Genomic DNA, 24,538 nt, shown 5'->3' with positions numbered 1-24,538 from the left:
GGCTGCAGCAGCAGCCCTCTCCTCTCCTGCAGTTTCTAGCAACTGAAATTCAGAAGCATTGTTGCCTCTAACTGTGGAGACAGAGCAGAGCAATTGTAGCTAGTTGTCATAGATGGTCTTTTCCTCCATACAGGGCCGTCTCAACTATGTCGGGCGCCGTGGCGCGGAGATCGCTCCAGCGCCCCCGCTCTGCCCCGTTTCTTGTCGTGGCTGGTGGGCGGGCGCAGGGTGCAGCACGGCTTCCGCACGGCTCCGCCGCGCAACGCCCCCCCTGCTGGGCCGGCGCCCTAGCGCCCCGCGCCACCCAGCCTACCCCTAGAGCCGGCCCTGCCTCCATAAATTTCTCTAATCCTCTTTTAAAGTCATCCAGGTTGGTGGCCACCCCTACCTACTCCAAGAGCAAGTTCCAGAGTTTAACTCTGCAGTGTAAAGAACGACTTTCTTTTGTCTGTCAGGAATCTTTCAACTTCATTCGATGCTGATGAGTTCAAGTGTTATCCACGTTCTCCATGCCATACATAATTTTCTATCACATCTCCTCTTGCTCACCTGCTCCGTAAACTAAGAGGTCCCAAGTGTTAACGTTAACTTTCCTGATAGAGGAAGTTCCTCCATTGCCTTGATCATTTTTGTTGTCCTTTTTTTGAACGTTTTTCAACAGTACAGTATCCTTTTTGAAGTGAGGTGATCTGTACACAGAACTGTACACAGTATTCCAAGTGTGGTCACACCATAGATTTGATATCAGCAGTTTCATTTGCCATTCATTTCCATTCATTTCCTAGCATGGAATTTGCCTTCTTCACAACTGCTGGACACTAGGTCTTCATTGAGCCAACTACTACAACCTCAAAGAGCCACTCCTTGTCAGTCACCACCAGTTCAGACCCCATGAGCATACCGGGTACATGTGAAATTAAGACATTTCGCCCCAACAAGCATCACTTTACACTTGCTTACGTAGAATTGCATTTGTCATTTTACACTCAGTTTGGAGAGGTCCTTTTGGATCTCTTCACAATTTCTTTTTGTTTTTATGACCCTGAAAAATTTAATCTCTTCTTCAAACCTGGCCACCTCACTTCTCACCCTTAATGCTAGATAGTTTACGACCAACTTAAAAAGCACAGGTCCCAATACAGATCCTTGGGGGATACCATCCTTGGAAGGTCTGGATTCATGCCTACTCAGAAGTCATTCCAATGGTATCTGCTCCCAGTAAAGTGTGATATAGACTAATGATCTTAGTCTTAGGCATTACATGCAGTTTGATAGCCAAAAATATTTTACATTCTTGTGTGCCGTGATTGATTGATATTTATTACGGCCATTGGCCCATCACACAACAATTTCCCATACCAACATATATGTACTTAAACCTCCAAATTTAAAACAGCCAGAAACTACAAAAAACAAACAAAACAAAAACAAGAACAAAAAACCAACAACATACAATACAATAAATTTGCAATCTTGTGTGCCATGGATAAAATGCTGGACTACAATGAAAGGAGACTAGGATTCAACTCCCCACTGTACCATGAAACTCACTGGGGGGTTTGAGTCAGCCACTATCTCTCAGTCACAAGATTGTTGTAAGGAGAAAATGGTGGCCGGGGGGGGGGGGGAGCATGACTTACTCTGAGATTATTGGATGAAAGGTTTGCAGAAGCTTGGCCTATCACTCAACATCCAAAAAACCAAAGTGCTGCACCAACAAGTACAAAATAACCCCTCTGCAGCGCCACAAATCCAACTCAATGGAGTAATGTTGGATAATGCTGATCACTTCTCCTACCTAGGCAGTTAACTTTCCACAAGGGCCAACATTGATGCAGAAATCCAGCATCGCCTGAGCTCTGCGAGTGCAGCTTTCTCCCGATTGAAGCACATAGTGTTTGAGGACCAGGACATTTGCAGGGAAACCAAAATGCTTGTTTACAAAGCTATTGCACTACCAACCTTACTACAGTCATACCTTGACATCCGAACACTTCGACTTCCGAAGGTTTCGACTTCTGAAGTCGACAACCCCGAAAGTCTTTTCACCGTGCGTGCCCTGCACGTGCATTCTGCACCTGTGCAGAGCGGCGTGTGCGGTCGGCACATGCGCAGAAGCGCAAAATCGCGCTTTGCGTATGCGCACAAGCGGCGCTTCGACATCCAAAAACCTCGACTTATGAAGATGGCTATGGAATGGATCGTCTTCGTAAGTCGAGGTACCACTGTATAAGCTTGTGAAACATGGACCACTTATAAACGCTATCTCCAACTCCTCGAAAGATTCCATCAACGGTGTCTCCAAAAATTTTTACACATCACTTGGGAAGACAGGCAAACTAATGTCAGTGTACTGGAAGAAGCAAAGTTCACCAGTGTTGAAGCGATGATTCTTCAACATCAACTTCATTGGACTGGTCATGTTGTGCGGATGCCTGATGATCGTCTTCCAAAGCAACTACTCTATTCCGAACTTAAAAATGGAAAGCGTAATGCTGGTGGCCAACAAAAGAGCTTTAAAGACTGTCTTAAGGTGGTGGGTGGCGCTGCGGGTTAAACCACAGAGCCTAGGGCTTGCTGATTAGAAGGTCGGCGGTTCGAATCCCCGCGATGGAGTGAGCTCCCGTTGCTCGGTCACAGCTCCTGCCAACCTAGCAGTTCGAAAGCATGTCACAAGTGCAAGTAGAGAAATAGGTACCGCTACCGGTAGTACAGCGGGAAGGTAAACGGCATTTCCATGTGCTGCTCTGGTTTGCCAGAAGCGGCTTTGTCATGCTGGCCACATGACCTGGAAGCTGTACGCCGGCTCCCTCGGCCAATAACTCAAGATGAGTGCCGCAACCCCAGAGTCGGTCACGACTGGACCTAATGGTCAGGGGTCCCTTTACATTTACCTTTAAGGCAAATCTAAAAAATGCAGTATAAACACTGACAACTGGGAAACACTGGCCTGCGAGCACTCCAGTTGGAGAACAGGCTTTAGCAAAGGTGTCATGGGCTTTGAAGACACTCAAACTCAGGACGCAAGGGAGAAAAGTGCTAAGAGGAAGGCACGCTTGGCAAATCCACAGCATGATCAACTCCCACCCGGAAACCATTGTACCTATTGTGGAAGGACGTGTGGATCCAGAATTGGCCTCCACCGTCACTTATGGACTCATTTTTAAAACCGTGTTTGTGGAAGACAATCTTACTCGGCTATGAGTAATCGCCAAAGAAGAAGAAATGGCTGAAACCTGAACATGCTTACAAGAAAATAAAACTCATTGAGTTGGAGGAACTTTCTTCTAAAAAAATATGCATAGGATTGTGCTGTATAAAGAATAAATCAAAAATAGCAAAATAAAAGTGTGCATCATCTCCAGGCACTGTTCTCAGAAACAAATGTATAGTTCATAATTATGCAGTGTAACTGAAACTGACGCTCTGCGTACAGAAGGGGTGCTGTTATGGGGTGAGTGCAGCGCGAGGGAAAGCAATCTACAATTCCCAGAGGGCAATAAGATAATACACAAACTTCATTTGATAACATCAGGGTACATGACAAGCCAGGAACTTTTGAAATGCAGACAAACATTTTCTGAACGCTCACAATTACAAAGCCAATTACAAATCAAGACAAGAAGCAAGGTGCACAGCACTAGTGCCCAAAGAGAGAGAAAACACTGCTTGCCATCAGAAATCCTAACCTTCACTTTCTGCATTTCAGGAAGCAGAAGCCTCAGATGAAAATGAGGTACTGTATTTAATATCAGTCTTGTATAATTTCCTCCCCTTGACCGAATTAATCAGGTACAGGTATTGACATTCACTTCTAGGAAACCTTTGGCTTAAAAGGAGCTTGGCTTTTCCACAGAAAAGGGGATTAACCTACACAACAGCTATTATATAGATAAGCACACACAACAAGGGATTCAGATTAGGAGCATAGCGTATGATCAGCCTGCATGGGCATGGATATTCTTATGATGCACACAACATCTGTTAGCAATTTTGCACTGCAACAAAGGTGGGATTTGCAAGGAAGTCTAGTGATTAGCAACAATTCTCATTTTATTGCATAAATATGAGGTTTGCTTAAACCCTATGCATCAAAATCTGGCATGAATGAAAGAGATGGCTCACAGACATGGAGCACCATACTGAAATTCAGACTCAATGGAACGTTTACAAATTTATAAGAAATATCCCCACCCCCACAACCCACTATCTGAATATATAAAAGAAGCTTGTGTTGTTTGGGTACGCAATCATCTCAAAATGCGCCAGATTTACGAATATGGTTAGCAAAACTACTTTTTTATTGTTGTATCGCTTTATTCAAATGTGTATAGCTGTACACAAGATGCTAATAGAATTAACCTTTGCATATTGTTTACTAATTACAAGGTTTCATATCTTTAGGTCATGGAGTTCCATGCAAACATTTTGTGTACTTAGAGCACCATTAGCAAAACTACTTGGTTCAATGGACGATAGCTGTGTTGGACCTGTACGGTTAGGGGATCCCTTCGTATATTTTTTCCCCTCAAGGTTTTTTGAGGAACTTGCTCTATCCAGTGATCATTATTGCTTAAAATTGAGTTGTTTTAAACATATTTTCATTGTATTGTTATGAGCTGCTTTGTGAGGGCCTAGGCCTTGAAACCAGGACATAAACAGGAAAAAACCATCAGTCAGAGATAAGTGTATGGAGATGATCATGCTCAAGTTTGTCTTGCTTCCTTCTGCTGAGAATCTGTGGACTGGGGTACTAATTCAAAGGGATACTGGAGAAATTCAGTTTCCTTGGCACTTTAGTGGCAAACTACCCAGTTCACCCTTTTTGAACCAATACACAAACTGAAACATAACTATCCTTTGAAATGTGGATTTTGAGATGCAGATCTCCAACCAGAAAACGTATATAAAAAACGTGGGGGAGTCTTATTTTTGAAACTTACCGTAGGGGAGTCAGGGTTGGGACAGGGCAGGTGAGGGGACTCTAAAGGGAGACTCTGAAGGTCCATTTAACAGGAAAAGGTCCATTTAACACAAAAACCCACAGCAACACATGGCCAGGCCAGCTAGTGTATATATACTTTTGTAACCTAAGTCTGCCTTCAGGGATCTAACTGTGAACTGAATGAATGTGAGTAAACTACTTTTATATTAACTTTAGTAAGATTGTTGTGTATATTCTTTTTAAGAGGGACAAGAAGGGATCTTACCAGGAATCCCATACAGAAAGCTTCAGACGAACCCGCAACAAGCTGTGCCTTTAAAGGGGAATGTTTAAACTCTGCTAAGACATAGAACTTCCTAATGCAAGTTAGGAAGGATATCATTAAACAATATATCCTCTCCTGCCTCCCTGAACATTCCCACAAAAATAACAATATTTATTGGTTTCTTTAAAACCCTGGGAACCACCAGACACTTGCCACCACTAAAGTGCATATTAGAAGAAATTTGCACAACAATACAAACAAAAACCACAAATTGCTGCAGAAATGTGGAAAACTGAGCTTAAGACTAGAAAATGAGAAACTAAAATTGTCACTTTCACCCATCCCTTGCTAATCCAATGCTGCCACTAAAAGGGGAATGAAATATCTGTTTCCTTAAAACAATACACATAGAACCAGGTTGGGGAAGGCAGCCAGTAGAGCAGGCATCCCCAAACTTCGGTCCTCCAGATGTTTTGGACTACAATTCCCATCATCCCTGACCACTGGTCCTGTTAGCTAGGGATCATGGGAGTTGTAGGCCAAAACATCTGGAGGGCCGCAGTTTGGGGATGCCTGCCCTAGAGGAACATCATTTCCTGTTCACCACTAGGTACCATTCTTGGACCAACCAGGCCTTTGACCTCTACAAGTGCACATGGGGGGGAACCCACTCCCCACCCCCACCCCATGCCAGAGTTTCATATTTTATGCAGTCGGTAGCACTGTTGACAGGGATGAGGACAACTTCTGATTTGCTGCTCTTCTCTTCCTGATTTGTTAAGTCTGAGCTGTGCATGCATTTCTCCCAGTCACCATTTCTTCCTTTTGCTCTCAAGAGACAGGTCTTCCTCAGATAGTGTAAACTGCCGGTGGCTCAGTCCATTTCAGTCGACTGTTTCAAATTAAACTGAGCATCTGCTTTCCATCTATTTTGCCACTCTCTGTTCCCCCACCTCCTACACTGAGAGAGAGGGATGTTTGGAAAGCCCTAATAAACCCTACGACGCATTAAACAAATGAAGCTCAAATGTAATCAATATACAAAAGAGTTGCATTATAATGACCTCATCATCCTAGAGTTAACAACTAATTTTAATTTACAACAACACTGAAAGCAAGAGATAACATTAAATTTAAAAAGGAAACCAGAAGGAGAAAGGCAGGCAGCCTCTTGACGATGCCAACAAGTTGGCAGGAAAAGGCAAGTGAAAAATGTAGGCCTTCCCTCTGTTCCAATTAATTTGGGCGCCAGCACTTCTTGGAGACACAGATTAGGAAACTGAATTAAAGTTGGGTTTTTTTCCTCATGCATGTTATATTCTTTAGTAGCCTGAGCCATAGATATTTGCTTAAGTGGTCTCTTCCTCATTCCTGTGTGGATTTCTGTGAGGCTCCCAAAAGTCCTCCCTCAGAGTCATGGGGGTAGACCCCAGAATTTGTTACCCATTCTGGGTATTTCTGAAACTCCATAGCAACCCCAAAATGAATTATTTTGCTGTGCTGTTGCCAATGTTGTTTTTCAGAATTTGTAATCAAAGTTTATGCCCTAGAGGCCATGGGTATAGCCAAAGGAAGGGGCAGCTGTCCCCCTAAATCAATACAAATCTGAAGTTCTGCCCCCCTAACAAAAGCCTGCCCCCCCCAGCAAAAATCCTGGCTATGCCCATGCTAGCTGCCACATTTTGAATGTAAGAGGGGCTGGAAACTGACAGCTTAGCTATCAACTATCAGAAGCCCCATGTCATAATAATAATAAAATATTAATAATAATAATAATAATAATAATAATGGGCGGCTTCCAACAGAAATATTAAAATACAATAATTTATTAAATATTAAAAGCTTCCCTAAACAGGGCTGCCTTCAGATGTCCTCTAAAAGTCTGGTAGTTGTTTTTCTCTTTGACATCTGGTGGGAGGGCGTTCCACAGGGCGGGTGCCACTACCAAGAAGGCCCTCTGCCTGGTTCCCTGCAACTTGGCTTCTCACAGCGAGGGAACCGCCAGAAGGCCCTCGGCACTGGACCTCAGTGTCTGGGCAGAACGATGGGGGGTGGAGATGCTCCTTCAGGTATACTAGACCAAGGCCATTTAGGGCTTTAAAGGTCAGCACCAACACTTTGAATTGTGCTCGGAAACGTACTGGGAGCCAATGTTATGTGGTCTCGGCGGCTGCTCCCAGTCACCGGTCTAGCTGCCGCATTCTGGATTAATTGTAGTTTCTGGGTCACCTTCAAAGGTAGCCCCACATAGAGCGCATTACAGTAGTCCAAGCGAGAGATAACTAGAGCATGCACCACTCTAGCGAGACAGTCCGTGGGCAGGTAGGGTCTCAGCCTGCGTACCAGATGGAGCTGATAAACAGCTGCCCTGGATACAGAATTAACCTGCGCCTCCATGGACAGCTGTGAGTCCAAAATGACTCCCAGGCTGCACACCTGGTCCTTCTGGGGCACAGTTACCCCATTCAGGACCAGGGAGTCCCCCACACCTGCCCGCCTCCTGTCCCCCACAAACAGTACTTCTGTCTTGTTAGGATTCAACCTCAAACTGTTAGCTGCCATCCAACCTCCAACTGCCTCCAGACACTCACACAGGACCTTCACCACCTTCACTGGTTCTGATTTGAAAGAGAGTTAGAGCTGGGTATCATCCGCATACTGATGAACACCCAGCCCAAACCCCCTGATGATCTCTCGCAGCGGCTGCATATAGATGGGGGAGAGGACAGAACTCTCAGGCACTCCACAAGTGAGAGCCCAGGGGTCTGAACACTCATCCCCCACCACCACTTTCTGAACATGGCCCAGGACGAAGGAGCGGAACCACTGTATGACAGTGCCCCCAGCTCCCAACCCTTCTAGACGGTCCAGAAGGATGTTATGGTCGATGGATGGTGTCAAAAGCCGCTGAGAGATCCAGCAGAACTAGGAAACAGCTTTCACCTTTGTCCCTAGCCCGCCAGAGATCATCGACCAGTGCGACCAAGGCAGTTTCAGTCCCATGATGAGGCCTGAATCCAGATTGGAAGGGATCCAAATGGTCCGCTTCTTCCAGGTGTGCCTGGAGTTGTTCAGCAACCACTCGCTCAATCACCTTGCCCAAAATATGTTTTTTTAAGAAGCGGTTTAATAACCACCTCTTTCAGTGGGTCTGGGAAGGCTGCCTCACAGAGAGAAGCATTCACCAACCCACAAAGCCCACCGCACAGCCCTTTCCGGCTAGCACCCTATGAGTAACCAGTAGCTATGAGTAACCAGACATAGCAGGATGTCATTGGGGACAAACAAATAACTAAATAGCTAACTAACTAATTAAAGCAAGGGAAGGCAAGGGAAGACATTTGCATTTGGATGTGCATCCATTTTTAGCCCCATAGTCCTTGATTCACGAACATAATATGGATGTGGCTATCTGCTTTCATGCACTGATTTCCTGACCCAGATCAGGGCTTTGTTCTTCGCTGCAGATGATTTATAAAGCACCAAAAATTGAAATGTCACATTTGTATTAGGAGGCAAGGGAAGTGTGATTATAAAACGGAGGACTTTAGCCTTCTTTCTTTCAGTCCAGTGACCATAAGCAAAAGCTCAAGGATGTGCATGTTTAGTGGCAAATAGGCATCTGGGCCAGTCTCGGATTAAACCTTTTAAAAGTAACAATTACCTGGGTCATTAGTGAAAAAGCGGACAAAGACTCGCAAGAAAAGCACCCAAACTTTAGTGACATTGACTTGAAGGCAATATTTCATTAAAGAAAATATTGTCCACATATAGTGTGTGTGTGTGTGTGTTTAACATGGCGCTTTCCATTAAGGGCAGCTTAGAAAACAAATTCTTTGCAACATTCAGTTGCTCCAAATGTGAAGTTGGGAATAAGTATTCTGATGGGTTTGTGTTGCCTCTAGAAAGAAAGCTGGGAGTTGTTTTTGGTTTGGGGTAACACGGGACTAAAGTTGGCTGGATTGGCAGATGAATCTTGCTTCAACCCTGGCAACCAGGTGTCCTTCTCCATGTACCAGAAGCAGAAGGCTAATCTCGGTGGTTTGGCACATGGCTCTGTCTCCCAACAGAGCACACAGCAGGACTAGGGAACCTAGGAGAAATAGGGGAGGAAGGGGCTGCTGCCTCCTTCTGCTTCATGGTAGGGCCAGCCCTGGGATTTTTTAAAAGCACCCCCAGTTCTAGAGAATATTGTCAGAGTGAAGATTAAGCTAGAATTTAGACTGATGCACTTACTTTTCCCATGTGTATACCTAGATGTAGTGCAGACATGTGAGAGGATTTTAGCACAGTGTACCTTGGGCAGCCTTCTGCATGGATGGTGTTCTTTCGGCTACATAAAAAACCAGCACCCATGCATGAACATCAGAAATGATCCTTAGGCTGCAATCTAGCAGTAAGACAACTCAAACCCAATAGGATCTACTTCTGAGTAGACATACATAGGATTGCATTATAAGTACCCCAAAAGTAAAACATGCAATTAAGCCACATTATGCAGCTTTGTCTAATGTGCAAGTGTTCCTATTATTATTATTATTATTATTATTATTATTATTATTATTAAAACCTCAAAACGTTGGGTGCTCAGAATTAGAAGTATACTCTTCCAAGCACCCTGGCTAGTGATTGTACTCCCCTTCCATTGCAAAGGTCCAAATTGCCTACATGGATATTAAAGACCATTCTGCACATCACTCAGGGTTGCCTTCATAGGTACAACATGGCTGCTGCTTATTCTACGTCTTTCTAACAAGCATACCTGTAAGACAGATGTGTTTGCAAATAGGTGTTTCTCACATTCACACTTTGCATTTTTTACATACGCACTTTTTTAAAAGGAATGTGTGAACCAGCTGTAGCAATCCATTCAATGGGGCTTGCTCCCAGATTGCAATCTAAGTCTCTTCTTTCAGTGTAATATGCAGTTGCCTGTATCACTGCAAGGGTTGTAAAGCCCTGCAAGATCCACCTTGTTTCAAAATGGTTGGTTTCACAATGTCACCACAGACAAAAGGGCAAGTGTTAAAGCAAGGCGGAATAAACGCCAATGCAATATCAACAGTGCAACCAGTGCTGCACTGCTGCAGGCAAGGGAAATGTTTTATAGATGGTATTTGATGCCAGTAAAACTTGCTAAGATCTACCATAACCAAGATAATAAGTGCTGGAAATGTAAAAATGTTGAAGGAACATTTTATCACATGTGGTGGACCTGCCCATTGGTTAAGGATTTCTGGGAAATGATTTATAATTAATTGGAAAAGGTGTTGAAAAACACGTTCATTAAGAAACCAGAATCCTTTCTATTGGGCATGGTGGGAAAAGAATTGCCAATGAAAGATGTGAATTTGTTTTTATATGCCACAACTGCAGCTAGAATATTGTTAGCAAAGTACTGGAAGACACTGAAGATACCTACTGTAGAGGAATGGCAAATGAAAATGTTGGACTATATGGAACTTGCTGATCTGACCGGAAGACTACGCGACTGGGGAGAGGGGAAGACGAAAGAAGAATGGAAGAAATTTAGAATCTATTATAAAAAATATTGTAGAATTGATATGTGAAGAGAAATATAAGCAATTGTGTATGCTGCAGGTTAAGAATTAAGGGAATGATATTTAAAATTTAGATTAGAATTTTATAATGGATGGTAAAACGTAAGGAAAAATGTGATAATTGGAATTAAGGATAGTAAATACGAGTAGAACCTGTGAAGAATGATATTCAATGAACCGTTAGAAAGGGGGCTCGGGGAAGTCCATGATTGAAATGGAAAATGAGATATTATATCAGATTTATCTGTTATTCTGATTTTTAATGTTTTTTCTTTTTCTTTCTTTTTTGCGTTGATATGGATGTTTGATGTATGTATAGATGTTATTGCTGGTTCTTTTTCTCCATATAAAAAAATCTTAATAAAAATATTTTTTTTTAAAAAAGGCAAGGAAATATTAAAGACGCAAGTCAACTTACAGCATAAGCTGAACCATGTCTCTAATTCAGTGAGGCTTACTCCCAGGTAAGTGGGGTTAGAACTCCAGCTTCAGTGCTTTCTCCTCTGTTGTTTTTGAAACACCCATGCAGCCTGTTTTAAAAGCTTAGATGTATGATTAAAATATGAACTCCCAGCACTGTCTATCCTGTTATTAAATAATTTGATCCAAGGACATCACTCATGCTGCTAAACTTGCATTATTCAGATCTAAGATAAACCAATTGGCATCCCTCTACAATCATCTCAAAGTGGATCAATCTGCCATAGCAATTATTTAATTTGATACATTATTCAGCAAATAGAGCAACTTCAACACAACTTTACCCTGAATCAGCAAGGTCCTTCGGCGCATGCTAATATTGGACCATTAAGTGAGAATCTGTGCTGGTGGAAGGAGTCACAGCCTGATTATCTGTAAATGTAGGCAGCAGATACTGGAGACACAGGACCAGATTTTGCCTGGCTGTGACACTGGTGCTAATCTCAAAGTTGGAAATGGGGAAGAGCTAGTTCAGGGAAACCTGCACTCCATTTCTTCTTCAGTAAATCATTTGCAATGTATATTAGCAGTTCGGCCTCACATGCCCTACCCAACATTAAAACACATATTCTATTACACCATATTATCCCAGCTACTGGAAACCACAGGAAGGGAGATGGCTCTTGTGCTCAAATTTTGCTTGCAGCATCTGGTTGGCCCCTGTGAGAACAGGATGCTGGACTAGATGGGCCACTGGCCTGATCCAGCAGGCTCTCCTTCTAGACGTAATATTAATTAGGAGAATGCACACAGGCGTAGAAAAAAATAATAATCTTCAGGGGTATGGGAGAGAAAGAGTGTGCAGAATAACCAGAATCAGGTCCATAATGGGTAGGGACTAGGGAGGGAGAGTTCTATTCTCTTCGTCAGATGTGGTCCCAATGGAAATAACGGAAACATAAGAAAAGCCTTTGGAATCTCAACTAGATCATATAAAGGCTTAACCCTCACAGTATTTTAGAACAGGGTCAGACTCTGTTCCCTGACCAGGCGCCTGCTCATTCCAATCTCTTCTCACCCGAAGAGTCAGGAAAAATGAGTCCTCTGTGCTTGTGATGCTGTGCAAATGCAGGAATAAAACCTCTCAGGAGCAGCACAATTAATTATTTTTACATTTAAAAAAAGAGCAGTTCAACTGCACTCAGGTAAATCTGCCATTTATTGGGGGGGGGGGTCAGCTATGTATTTAAATAATCTTGTTAAATTGAGGTTCTGTTGAGTGAGCTGGTGGGGGGGGAGGTACTTTTACTTCAATCATCATCATCACTATTTGCATTATATATATAAAAAAATCCAGCCCTGGTCAAATTCACTTTTTCATGGAGCCCCAATTCAATTTTAAAAATTATGCACAGCACATGGAAACACCAGAGGCACATTGAGTAACTTCCAACAGATTCAACCTCCCTAAACTTGAGCTGGATTTTAAATTCTTAAACTTTCTGCTTCCTAATACTATTATCTGTGAAGTATTGTTCAAAACATATTGTTAGAGATGGAGGTGATAAATGATACAATGAACTACATGCACAATAGGACTTTTCATTATTCTAAAGCATTTCCTATTCCTGGTGGGGGTTTTTTTTAAAAAAAGTGAGAGTTTTTTAAATCACAAGCAATAAGCCTGGATTTTATACCGGGGGTGGTGTGTGTGTGTGTGGGGGGGAGAGTTCCATATTATTCAGTTTTTCGTATGTTTTACAAAAACAGAAAGCAAAATCCCACCTCACCATTTGTCAGTTATTGGAAGTAACATTTAATGTACATTTATAATACAGAGAAGCCCCTGCGCGGAACATACCCATCTCCAACCCATGTTACATTTTTTCCTCATCTTGCACCTACTCAGAGGCTACTCAGAGACTGTAGGGATGCAGTCAAGCAGGCATGGGGAGAGTGCCAGGATCTGGCCTGCGTGCCTCCTTGAAGTATGTTTCGTTTCCTGATATCTCTTCTCTCCAGCCCCTACGGAACTTCATGAACCTTCGAAAATGCTATCAGGAAAGGGAGACTTACATGGAAGAGCTTGAGCACAGTGGCAGAGAATCCTAGGTTTAATCTCTGGCATCTCCAGGAGAGAAACCTGCTGAATAACTGGAGAACAGCTGCCAGTCAGTACTGACAGTCCTGGATTAGACAGACTGGTGGCCTGATTCAGCAGATTCCTATGCTCCTTTTGCAACGAGGAAGTCAAAATGTGCCCTCTGGTTCTTGTTGGACCACCACACCTCCCACAGAACCATAGAATTGTAGAGTTTGAAGAGACCACGAGGGCCATCTAATCCAACCCCCTGCAATGCAGGAATCTTTCACCCAACCTGGGGCTTGAACACATGACCCTGAGATTAAGAGTCACATGCTCTACTGACTGAACTGGTGCCTGGCCATTGTCCACAGTGACTAGGAATGATCAGCATTGGAATCCAACAACATCTGGGGGTCACCATGTTGGTGACCTCTGGTATATACTGTGTCTCCTCAAGATTTATTTCTTTTGTCATCTCCTGGCAGGAGAAAACCCAAATATGCCTTGTGCTCCATTAATTCCATATCCAATTTCTACTGCAATGAACAAGAGTGTGGCCAATCTGTTCTTCATGAAATGTGCCTGTATTTTATGTCTTCTCACAATTGGAAATTTGGTCTCATTCCTCTTGTTATGTCGTAAGCGAAACTGTCAGACATCACATTATGAGCTGTGAATAATTTTAATGGAGTGCATAGTTTTTAATACTGGATCATGCTTGCTAGTACAGAAGCCATTGCTCAGCATCAGAGCACTTTTTTTTTTTTTTTGCATACAGAAGGTCTCAGGTTCAACAACGGGCATATCTGGTTAAAAAGGGATCAAGTAGCTAGAAAGCCTGCCTGAAATTCTGGATGATCACTGCCAGAGCAGAAAACACTGCGCTAGATGAACCAATGGTCTAAGGCAGCTTCATATGATACATATGCAAACTCTAGTTTTTTGTGTTGTTGTTGTTTAGTCATTTAGTCGTGTCCGACTCTTCGTGACCCCATGGACCAGAGCATGCCAGGCACTCCTGTCTTGCACTGCCTCCCGCAGTTTGGTCAGACTCATGTTCGTAGCTTTGAGAACACTGTCCAACCATCTCGCCCTCTGTCATCCCCTTCTCCTAGTGCCCTCAATCTTTCCCAACATCAGGGTCTTTTCCAGGGAGTCTTCTCTTCTCATGAGGTGGCCAAAGTATTGAAGCCTCAGCTTCATGATCTGTCCTTCCAGGGAGCACTTAGGGCTGATTTCCTTCAGAATGGATAGGTTGGATCTTCTTGCAGTCCATGGGACTCTCAAGAGTCTCCTCCAGCACCAGTTTTTTGTATGTTCCAAAAATACATTGCTAAGGATGACAATTCAAATGTAAGTCATTAGTGTGTGAAGTTGAGTGCTTATTACAAAGTTTCTACAATGTGATCAGCTATGGAGAAGTGTATATATATTCTAAGAAAAACTCCCTAAGCATAGCTGTCACTAAGAGACTGCACCTCCGGCAGGGAGCTGTGCAAGGCAGAGACTATCCTATTGAAAAGAAAACTTTAATTCAGATTACACACTGCCTCTTTCTAGAATTTCAGTAACAGATAAATGAGTGTCTTCAAAAGACCACATGGTGATGCAGCCAAACTGAAATTTAGTTCAGCTAGTCTGTTTTGAAAAATCAGTCTCTAATTTAGTTAGGCACCTTACTTAATATGAAAATATTTCTGCTTGTTTTACAATAATGGTGCTGTGAAACAGCAAGTTTATCAGTTCCAAAGCCCTCCTTTCAATTCACACTAACAAGGTGACAATTTGGGGTTATGGGTATGGGAAGGTACACATCCATTCAATCCCATTTATTTATGCACACTGAGCATCTACACCTGATAAAGAAGCCTCGTGTAGCTCAAAAGCTTGCAATAGATTTTCAAGTAATTAAAACTGTGTTAACAAAATAGATGTTTATTTCTTCCAAAAATCTTTGCAATACTTCAGTTCTCTCGTTCCAATTCCCATCCTCTCTCCTGTTTTCTGCCACTTCACTCCTCCTTCACCAGCATGGCCACAACTGTTACTTTAATTACATCCCTCTTGTCACGCCATTTGCTGTGTAATATTTGTATCACAACCTGTAGTGTTTACCATCTGCCAGTGGCAGCTCTCAATTCATCTTCCGTCTACAAAGATGCATGCAGGGCACTCTGTTCTTTGATCACAGATTATTATTATTATTATTATTATTATTATTATTATTATTATTATTATTATTATTATTGCAACAGTAAATGCTGCATGACAGTTCTCATGCCACCACTTATTTTCTTTCCCAATTTATTTCTCATGTGAAAGTGCAAGACTTTTGTATTCAGCATAGACATTTTTAGCTCTGTGACCGGGGAAGGAATGCTAACAGCAGCTATTTTTCCTAAGGTATCCCAGTCACTGATGATTATTTACGAAGATGGCACTGCTATTAGATACTGTGTAGGATAAACTGACTGTTTTATTGATTATGCATTTAAATTGTTCTAACTAGGGAAAATAATATTGCTACACGCTTGCCACTACCCTGAGTAGTGAGAAGTGCAGAACTCACTAGGGTTTGGCTTCCTTTGGTGGAGAGATCAGAGGAGAATGATGGTTTGTAATATTGAATTAATTTCCCAATATGCAAGTGGAGAATGAGTGGTGCCAAATAGGCTTAAGCATTCCTTGAAGGAGCACATCTACTGCTCCTCATCAGGTCCCCAGAAAGGCACCCCAGTGCCTTAAATTGCCTTCCACCCTTCAGCTCACTGCTCAATCTCTGTCTGCCTCTCTGTTCCCAACTGCAGATTCTTTTTCACTGCCCTGCAAAACACCCTATTGTTCACGCACACACTTGCACAGTGTCAAAGAGAGGACAAAAGAGGACACAAGAGTTGAATAAAATTTCCCTCATGCTAATTTATAGGATTATATGCAAATTTAGAAATAATTACTATAATTTACTATGATTTGGCTAGAAATATGAAACATCTCATAACAGAGGGAAGGACTGTGACCAGGTGACCTGTATGTTGGTGCAGTCTGCAGTCCAGACATGTTCTTCATGGGCAACTTCAAGATCCTTCCTTCATAGGGTTCTCTGTCTTTAAAGTGCACTTGGACCAGGCAGCCCCTTCAACCAGAGGACATCTTCAAGTAGAGGACTGTTCTTTGAGTCCTTTCAATACTTGACTGCCCTTTGTAAAGTAGGACCTCTTGGTCACCTTACTCTCCTCAGATGGTGGGTCACCTTCTCAAGTTAAGCTTTCTCTATTCAGAACATGCCAGAGGTATCTCCAACCATTCTCCATCTGTCAAAGATTGTTAGCCTTCAGCTGCCCATCCAGAGCCATTAAGATTATTTCATCCAGTTCCCAAACTCTGACGAAGCACTGATTGCTTCAGGGCAAACCCAAGAGTGTGTAGCAAAAGCAACACAAGAGCCTTAAAGGCCAACATTTTTAATGTGGCATAAGCTTTCATTGACTAGATGAAGTAGGTTATAACCCATAAACGTTTATAACACAGTAAATCAGTAAGTCTTCAAGGGGCCATAAAACTCTTTGCTGTATATTCCCATCTACTAATTATCTGCTCCACTCTAGCTGGATGTTCTGCTGAAATCTGCATCATGATATTTATTTAAGACAATTGTACTCTGCCTTTCCATTTATTAAAAAAAAACCTCACAGGATAATTTACAAAAGTTTATTTAAAATACACAAAAATAAAGACAGATTGAAAAAGACGGTTGCCTTTAGCTATCTTTTACTCACAGCAGACCCACTGAAATTAATGACCATGGCTCACTTAGGTCCATTTCAATGGGTCGACTCTGAGTAAATGTTAGCTGAATTCAACTCTACATCAGTAGTACAGAATAAAACCCAGCAAACCAGGGGGATTGCATAGCCTTTTCCTAGCATAGGGAAGGAGCTGGCAGGCAGTGGCACAACTGAAGAAAAAGATCTTTGCAGCAAACATTCAACTGAGCTTAGGTGGCAGGAGAAACCAGAAAAGCATCTCAGCAATCTTAACTGTTGGCCCAGAGTAATCTGTGCCTGTCAGGGGGCAGGGAATCTGGCAGGAGGGAGACAGGAGATCTGCTCAAAAAGGCTAATACCTGTTTGACCAGTGTCCACACCTCAGCCAACAAGGTAGGCCCAACTCTGCAGCTCTCCTTCCTGCCTAACAGCTGTTGAGCAGAGGCACTGATGGACGAAGGGGGGTGGGGGGGAGAGGTCTGCCCCGGGTGCCATCTCTGGTGGGGTGCCATCGCGCCCCCCCCGATGTGTGACATGCGCCATGCACCCCCCCCCCCCGGGACGTGTGCTATGCCTCCGCCTGTTCTCCGCTCCTGGTGCTGGAGCATGTAGCTCCACCTCTGAGTAATAGCTTTGATCCTGTGGGTGCAGGGGCCTCTGTAAGTGGCTTCACTTCCTTCCACACTGCACAGGATCAGATCCTCCCACTGACCAGCTGTAAGAAGCAGCAGGTGATAAGTGGAAGGATCTGATCCTGAAGGGTGCTTGTTGTTGTGAGCGGCTTGCTTCCCTTGCATGAAGAGGAGTCACTTATGAAGGAGCGGCACCACACAGGATCAGACACAAGATCAGATCAGCAGGAGGTTCCAATCCTGCTAAGGGGCCCTCGCCATCATGTTTTTAAACTAAAATTGAACCTTATGTTACAATGGGTTTAAAAAAAGTTATTTGGGAACAGATCCAGGTGGGGCACCGCATGCTAGAATGACTTGATCCTGGGACCACAGATCAGGCCCCCATGGCAGATCACGGCACTAATATTAATATATTTGCTTCCTGTGTATTAACAAGTAAATTTGTATTCATTACCAACTCAGCTATGCTTCAATAGTGCACAGCTTCAGCACCCATGGGTTCATATATCTATTAGCTCTACCAGGTTACAACATTTATGGGACTAACCATTTCTTGTTTAGGGGTTCCCTTGAAGTGGAACCTTGATGGGCCACCGTTCAAGTTACCTACAGGTTGATGTTTGGGCAAAAAAGGGTGCTATTGTGGGGAGACACATAAAATGCACACACTATGCTGGTTCTCCCATACATGGCTCAATAGTCTCGTATTCTCCAGAGCTTCAAAAGTTGGGCTCCAAATTGCATGTGAAGTCAATGTAAACCAGATGTAATCATGCCCGTATCTCTTTGGCCTTCCAAACCCAAAGAACATCTGCTTGCTGGTGAGTGCAATTAATTAGCTGCATGGGAAGATCGTTATTTTTAAGACATCCTGTGAGGGGTCAGAAGGGTAAAACTGAAGTCTGAAAAAGGAAGACCTTGTAAAGAAAAGTTAGTAAGGTGCTTCCGGGCAAACTCTTGGCGATAAGCATCCAATTAATGTATGAGGGGTAGGGAGTTCCCATGCATAGCAGATAAAATATCATAACATATTGAGATCTGATCCAAAAAAATTTAAAAATTAAAAAGCACAGTCTATTTGCTAAGGGGATTCCTTCAACAGATTAAACTCCAGGAGGTCTGATGTTTATGCAATTTTCTTATTTATTCTCCCAACTTCTGCAATATGTAGTTCACATTTTGAGAACCTAATTAGCTGACAGCTTGCTCCAGAATACTAATAAGAGAAAGGCCACATGTGCCAAGCCAAATCATCCATTACACTTTGCATCATAAACATTGTAATGAAGTTTGAAAGGCTATCAACGTATTTCCAGAAGGGTATCAGGTGATCTTTGGAGTGGCAGCTGAGGCCCTTCTATTCTGTCCAGCTTGAAATGGGATGAAGCAATTGTAAAACAACAACAACAACAACAACAACAACAACAACAACAACAACAACAACAACAACAAGGGGGAAACAGCACAGCCATCTAGCACAGGGGACAAGAGAACCCAGCTGCCAGTATCTGGAAAGTTTCTCTCAGATTAAGATGCCTACTTACAAGACTGCCACTTCTACAGCCTGTTTCTACGGACATTCTCATGCCACTGAATCTTCAGCAAAGGAAAATATACGGTAGTTGCAGCTGATAAAACTCAAAGATGCTAAAGAAGTTGGAATTTAGATTGAGACAGTCTATTTGAGAGTCCCTTTGTGGGTCAGGGGATCCAAAAGTTCAACAGTGGTGTTTTGTGGCACCCACCCTGTGGAATGCCCTCCCACTAGAGGTCAAAGAGAACAACAATTACCAGACCTTTCGAAGGCATCTCAAGGCAGCCCTGTTTAGGGAAGCTTTTAATGTGTGATGGACTTCTGTATTTTAATGTTTGATGGATTTCTGTATTTTAGAATTTCTGTTTTGTTGGAAGCCGCCCAGAGTGGCTGGGGGAACCCGGCCAGATGGGCGGGGTATAAATAATAAATTATTATTATTATTATTATTATTATTATTATTATTATTATTATGGGTTGTGCTGTCTGGACTCCTTGGTTTTGTCTTTAAAGTGGGATTAGAATCTTCTGAAGGGTATTGTTTTATCGCAACAAGTGGCCTTGGCAACCCATTGTACCTACAATGGAAGTCCTTACCTATAGACATCATTTTCCTATTTTGGTTCTTGGAGAATCTATAGATTTATGAATTCATATAAACCCACGGTTGAGATGTAGCACATTAATGATATGACAGATTCTGATGAGGATGAGAACAGCACTTAAAATTTTGCAAAACACAGCACAAAAACTCTGGTCCCTGCCAAATGGCTAACAATCCAGGTGGAATGGCTACTTAAGGAACTATTAATCAAACAGGCAGAGTCCTGAGTGGAGAGCCACCTAGGTTATGTTACAATCACTAGTGTGGGTGCTTAAGTTGGGATAAACACAGATTCAGCTGGTAGGTGAGGGGAACCATGATTTAATATTTGAGTAGGGTCCCTTTTGGGGGTGGTGCTGTGGTGTAAACCACTGAGCCTTGGGCTTGCCGATCGGAAGGTCAGCGGTTTGAATCCCTGCGATGGGGTGAGCTCTCATTGCTCGGTCCCAGCTCCTGCCAACCTAGCAGTTTGAAAGCACGTCAAAGGTGTTTCCGTGTGCTGCTCTGGTTCGCCAGAACCGGCTTTGTCATGCTGGCTACATGACCCGGAAAAACTGTCTGTGGAAAAATTGCAGCTCCCTCGGCCAGTAAAGCAAGATGAGTGCCACAACCCCAGAGTCGTTCGTGACTGGACTTAACTGTCAGGGGTCCGTTACCTTTTTTAGGGTCCCTTTCAGTTCAGTGAATGCTTACAGTTGTTTGTGGGCCCCTTCTTATGCAACACACACACACACACACACACACACACACACACACACACACTTAGGGTGGCTAGATGGAAAAGGTTACTAATGTATGGGTGGTGTGTTTCCTCTATATAGCCCAGGAAATCCATATTGTTTAGAGCTCAGTAGGCTAAGAAAAAGATATTTGAGAATCTGAATTTTGTACAGCGCATCAGATTCTACGCATTGCTTGAGGAAACAGTCAACCTTGACTCTTTGTTTGAAGAATGAATCTCCTTTCTGCATAGTAAGGCTCTTCAGCCAACACATATAAATAATTGAATATATATATATATATTTAAAAGAAAAGGGGTTACTAGGGCAGGCTTCTCTCTCTAAAGGCAGTAGATTCTAAGAAAGCAAGCTGGCATCATCATTATTCTCCACACTCAATGAGATGTCTTACAGACAAAAGACAAAGAGGGTGATATTGCCATGAAGAACACATGCTTGAAATTTTATTTTATAATTACAGCAATTACTCCTGCAATGAATAGAGTGGACGAGATAAAGGGAATTCATCTGCTAAGCAGAGAAGCACCTTTGGCTACAGACATTAGTACACTCAAAAATAAGCCCAGCTGAATTCAGTGACACTTACAGCTCAAGACTAGAATAGTATATATAATGGCTGTAAGCTAGAGGTATTTGAATCAGATGTAGTAGAACAAGGCAGGTCTGGTTTATTCTGGAGCTTAAGAAGCAGTCACACAATCATGTACATCAAGCCAAACAGCACAGCTCCCTAGCCATGTTTGGTGGTCAGCCAATGGCTTGATAAAACTATGTGTGTCTTGCCCAGAACTGCAAGAACAAGGAAAACAGACTATATTTGTTTTGAAGGTCCATAAGTTGTATAGGCCTGACTTATAGGAATAAATGCAAAAGTATATCCCAGTGCTCCATACATTTTTCTGAAAACAACCCTGCCAAAATTACAATGTGAGCACTTTGTAGTGAAATGCTATCATTCAGACAAAATGGATGTGTACTGATTATTATACATGGATGTTTTATGTACAAATATGGGGTGTGATGTAGGTACTGCCATGGAAATATTAATTTCAGAAATACAACTAAATTAGAGTTCTGCAGATCAGTATCATCCCCAAGCCACTTGCCACATCGTTACAGAGGAGACATTTTGTTCGGCTTGCAATCTGCACTTCCTGAAACGATAAGCCAGTGAAAATGCAGCTAAGCTACCCTTTGAAAATGTGCACATCTCCAAGCAAACAATCTATCTGTACAGAAAAATGTGCATTTGGGGGAAATTGTGCATAACAAGATTTGAGTGGAAAGTGTGAAAACAACATACCAGAAATATAGTAGCAAAAATTGTTCGAGAAAATGTATACATTTGGAAATATTGAAAAGGTGTGTTTTAGGAAAATTTGCACAGTAAAATGCTGAATTTTTGTGGAGATTATTTTAGGAGAGGGAATAACAAAATTATGTGGAAATGGGGTGAACTGGACTTAAGACTGGAAAAATGAGAAAATGAGAGAAACTGAAATTGACAGATTCATGCATCCCTCCTTGCATTTCTGCAATGCTTCTGAATTCAATAGCATTGTTCCTGAGTTAGTCACTTGAAGGTTCAGAATAAGCATCTCTTGGGACATCCTCATGCACAGACAAGGTGAAGCATTTTGAATTGTAATGTAAACTGTCTCCCACATCTCATGTTTTAGAGCCTTTCCTGAAAGGATCTTTGAACTATTTTGAAGAGAGAAGGGACCAATGAGATCAATGAACTCAAATGAAAATAACAAATCTATATCTTTGTTTTCCTGAAGCCACAGGCACTTATTTTCTCTGAACCTTCACATGGCAGCAGAGACAACATTTTCAGGAAAGACCCCACTTTCAAGAGACACGGTCTGTTATACAGTCCAATGGAAATGCAGAATCTGAACTGCCTTGATTTCCCTCAATTACGCTACTGCTGTTAAATGACCCATTTTATTAATTCTCTTGAAAGCATTCACACTGCCAAATATTTTTGTTGCATCACCAAAGAAGGGGTGTGGGGAAGGTGACACATCCTGTTTCCAAATGCTGATGGTTTATACAGTGAGTGATGTTCCTCTGCAAAATCCATCCTTGAGCTCTACTATTAAATTCTACCCGTTTTAATTGCTAGCATTACAGGTAGCATTATAGCACTCTTGGGGTAAAAAGGGGGGAGGGGAACCCACCAAGTGCAAGAAAATGAACTTCATTTCTCCTGCCACAAAATACACCGGAGGATTTTACACCACTCCCTTTCCCCATGTAGCCTCAAATTGACTTAGCCCTATTCCTGCATTTGGCTAAAAATATTGCTATAGGTTTTGTCAGTTACAGGCCATTGATGGTTAGGTTGCATAGCTGCCAAGTCTCCCGTCTTCCCCAGGAAATCCCCATTTTTCCAGCTGTTCCTAACTGAAAAAAATGATATTTTTGTTTTCCCCCGGTTTATTCTGGCGCGGTGGCCATTTTGGAACTGGGTGGAGCATGCTCAGAAGCGACTTTTGATGCTGCTCTGCCCAGTTCCAAAATGGCTGCAGTGCGACTTCTGGCGCGGCAGCCATTTTGGAACTGGGCAAAGCAGCATCAAAAGTCGCTTCTGAGCATGTTCCGCCGAGTTTCAAAATGTCGGCAGCGCTACTTCCGGTCTGCTATTTCAGGCCCGGTCCCTTATTTCTCTGACAGCAATTTGGCAGGTATGTTAGGTTGTGGCTGGCGAATACTCCCAAACTTGCTTTGTGCTGTTTCATCAACAGGAATGAGTGACAGCAGAGGGGCTCCTGACTACTGGAGATGTTTAGTGCACTTGGAAAAATAAGAGCATGTTGCACTTCGAGTCAAGACAAAGAGAATTCATGCATGCTGAGGGTGTCTAACTGGGGTGCATACTTCGATGGGCTGCTTAAATTTGCTTTTTAGGAATCTGATTCTGGCTATGCAATCTGCGTATTGGAGTAGTTTTACCTTTGGTATGTTCTACTTGCATATTTGTAACTAAATATTTGTAAACATCACAAAATTCACCTGAAATATCCCGTGCTCTCTGATCCAAAGGAAACTAAATCCTGTTATGTTAAGACTAGTATGCAAGATTATAATGGCAATATCCATTATAGAATAATAAACATCAACTAGTGGCAGAAATTACTATAGACAGCAATGCCATAATGAAGCAGACATGTGTTGTACCATCACAGACCTGTGAGAATGGGGGCTTAAGGTTTTGGTCCAGCAGATTTAGCATGGAAGAACTGCTAGTGATTTGTAACACTTTGACCTCTCAGTTTCCTGAAAAATTGGAATACATATTGATATTGTGTGTTATACTGTACAGAACTGTAACTATAAACTGCCAGTTAATGATGGGTTTAGAGAAGTAGAACACCCAACAGTGATTTAAATTTAAGAATGCCTCTTTATGCTAAGGAAAAATCAATTGGTACACAAACAAGTATCATATTCCGATGATTACTCTGGTAAATGTATCTGTGATTCAACTCCCAGAGTGACAATTAAAAAGTGCCTAACATCCTAGCTATGACGGCAACAGTATTTAATAAATCAAGCAGGTAATTTCCATTCAGGAGCAGGTAACCCTGGAAAGTGCTGATGTGCTGTAATCTCATGCCACAAAGGGCCTAATTTACTTAGACTAGAATTAAGCTTGTTAAGGAAATTAGATTCTTTTTTCTAATTGGCTTGAAATTGAGTGACCTTTTTATGAAACCTGAAGGCCAGTTTACTTAAAGGATGTGTGAGTCTCTGTGTGATGATGTGGGTTATCATATCATATGCCTGTAGCCGATATCATCCCTTTGCTACGATTAATCATTTCCCCCCTCTTAACATCTCATAGGTGCATTGAGCTGACACCATAAGGAAGAATGATAAATGACAGTGAATGTGTGATAATGACTTCACACGTGCATTCTTGTGATAGCTACAATTTTATCACAAAAACTGTACATGCTGTCATACAAATTGACA

General features: G+C 42.4%; 1 protein-coding gene across 6 annotated transcripts in view; it reads right to left on the bottom strand.

The window, feature by feature from the left end:
• The window catches only part of ERBB4 (erb-b2 receptor tyrosine kinase 4), an 801,677-nt gene that overhangs the window by 250,755 nt on the left and 526,384 nt on the right, over positions 1–24,538 (bottom strand). The window lies entirely within an intron of this gene.

This window comes from Zootoca vivipara, chromosome 1 (genome assembly GCF_965207765.1).
Source record: "Zootoca vivipara chromosome 1, rZooViv2.hap1.1, whole genome shotgun sequence".
NCBI lineage: Eukaryota > Metazoa > Chordata > Lepidosauria > Squamata > Lacertidae > Zootoca > Zootoca vivipara.
Note: the sequence above shows the minus strand (reverse complement) of the source record. Positions and strands in the feature narration are given on the sequence as shown.